The sequence below is a fragment of the Alosa sapidissima genome, chromosome 19, assembly GCF_018492685.1.
Source record: "Alosa sapidissima isolate fAloSap1 chromosome 19, fAloSap1.pri, whole genome shotgun sequence".
Lineage (NCBI taxonomy): Eukaryota > Metazoa > Chordata > Actinopteri > Clupeiformes > Clupeidae > Alosa > Alosa sapidissima.
Window position 1 is genome coordinate 16807001 of NC_055975.1, and position 2500 is coordinate 16809500.

Genomic DNA, 2500 nt, shown 5'->3' on the forward strand with positions numbered 1-2500 from the left:
TCATGACACAGATCAGAGACAGTTCATCATTGTGAATTTTTGGTGTTTTTATTTCCTATCATCTATGCCGACATTATTCTGCTAAGTGGCCAGTTGCTCAGTGGCCGAGTGGCTCTAAGTGGCTCGTTTCCAGCTCTCCAACATCCCCACATTTTGGCAGCTCAGCCCAACCATCCATGATACCTATAATTGGGCGGGTGATTACACGTAGAGGTAAAAGGCTTGTTGGACATGATTTTCGTGATTGTTGAATTCTCACTTGCTGGGTTGTTAAAAATGTACACTCTACACTATATGTTACCAAGGAACTGCTCAGTTTTTGGGCCATTCCATTTCAGCTGCTCAGGCGGGGGTCTTAGTTCCTCAGGACTTATCTCAGCAGAGACAGCACATTATTGTTTTAACTGAACTAGGCCTACTGGCAGAGTGATAATTCCATGTTTGCTCAGCTGCGGGTTGAGTCTTTTCCATAAGTCAGGCACTGTATGAAGCCCATTAGAAAAAATAATTATAATAATGAAAAAAAAAACCAATTCAGATTGTGATTTGCATGTGGCACATTGAGAGCTCAAAGAAGACAAGCACATCCGCCTCAGAGCCAGTATCAGGCATCAGTGACATGTGGTTGGCAGGTGTTTGTGTAGCTGTGGGATGCTACCATCATGCAAATGCTACAATTTGACACCAGGAGGAAAAACTAGATCTAGGATGGCTAATCCTAACCATGTGTTTGACTGGCTAAACAGTAGTCCAGGCTGGTCTAATGTCAAAAGCCTCTCCTCCTCTTCTTCTTCTGTGAACAGTTTGCAGTCTAAGTGCAGCCTTTTCTCCCAGTGACAATGATGTAAGCAACCTCAGCTTGCTTTGCTTCCAGTCGTTTTGATAGCTGTGCGCTAACATTAGCGTTAGCGACTTGCCACAGCAGCAGTGTGGCCTCAGTGCCTCCCAGGCAGGTGTTGCACTAGGCTTGACCCTCCACCCCTCCAACTGGTATCCCTGCCCTGCCCTGCCTGTTTGGTCTCCCCCTCCATGCCCTGTTGTTTGTGAACTTGTTTGCCTGATTCATCTGCTTTGTTAGGTGTTGCTTGCTAAGTTTCAGGATCTGAAACTGTAGCTCTTTTTATCGTGTTTCTTTTCAATATTTTCAATTTTACCAGATGGCGAAACATGATATTTAAGTAGTTATTTTAAGTGATATTTAAGTAGTTATTTTCACATATTTAGAAATAGTGTGTGTGTGTGTGTGTGTGTGTGTGTGTGTGTGTGTGTGTGTGTGTGTGTTGATATAGTGCAGTGTATACTGTAGGGTTAAACTTTCATGTTTAGCTTCTCTCACTGTAAGGTAAATAGCACTCTACCTACTTACTCTGACTATTTGCCTCAGTGTCATGCATTATTCAAGCATGCAGCATGAGCCCATTCCAGTAATGGCCAAGAGCTAAGTCAATGAGAACGCAGCCTTGCTGGGTTGTATTAGATGCTGAGATATTTCATTGCTTTCCTAAAGACACTCGGCGTAATTTCTTTTGAGCAGTTATGGGATTGTATCCATTTCGGCTCGTTGTGCTGGAGCAGCAGAAATAAAACTCGGCGTCGTTTTTGTCGTTCAAAGGAAAATGGGCAAAGCTGTTACGAGATGAAAACATAACCTGGCAAACGGACCTGCGTTTTTATACAGCGCTCACACACAGAGAGCTTGAAGTTGTGTTTTTTTGTGTGCATGTGTATACTGCCACATAAAACTGAGACAGACTGCAGGCCTGGATGGAATATGTTTTGTGAGGGTTGAATGTGAAAAGGAAGACCAAATCAGACTGAGGCGATGTGGGGGTTCTGTCTCAAACTTTAGTGTGTGTTGGGGGGGGGGGGGGGGGTGCGCTCGCTACAGAGGCACCTCTCCTCTTCACAGTCACGCTATTAAACATTTATGTGTGCCCTGTGTGACTGCTGCTGTCACGTCACACACTTTAATCATTTAGCGTGCCAGGGTGGAGAGCAGGGTAGGAGAAGCAGAATGATGAGATTACCTGGGCCTGTGTGTGTGTGTGTGTGTGTGTGTGTGTGTGTGTGTGTGTTGTGTGTGTGTGATTGAGTGATTGTGACTTTATTTTCATCACTCTGTGTGACTGCAGTAGAGTGACTGTAATGGCAGGCACATGCGTTCATCTCAACACGTCTATGTCTTCATGCATGCATGGCTGACATGATGTGTATCTTCATTAGAGCACTCTTGTGCATTGGCATGCATGTGTGTGTTTCTCCATGCATTGAAATATGCATATAAGTGGGTGTTTGTGGGGGTGTGTGTACATCCCTTCCGCCACCAGCCCCGTGCTTGTTGAACGGGACCTAGCCGCTGGCTGTTTGCAGACCCAGGCAGAAGGTCATGCAATTGATTCCCCCAGTCCTGCTGCGGCCCTTTGATTGGCCCGCCTGACACTCTCCTGCTACAATCCATAACAGATTGTATATGCCTCGCACAGAAATCTATAATAAGTCT

General features: G+C 45.2%; 1 protein-coding gene across 2 annotated transcripts in view; it reads left to right on the top strand.

The window, feature by feature from the left end:
- The window catches only part of fut8a (fucosyltransferase 8a (alpha (1,6) fucosyltransferase)), an 83711-nt gene that overhangs the window by 47659 nt on the left and 33552 nt on the right, over positions 1 to 2500 (top strand). The gene's annotated exons all lie outside the window — the stretch shown is intronic.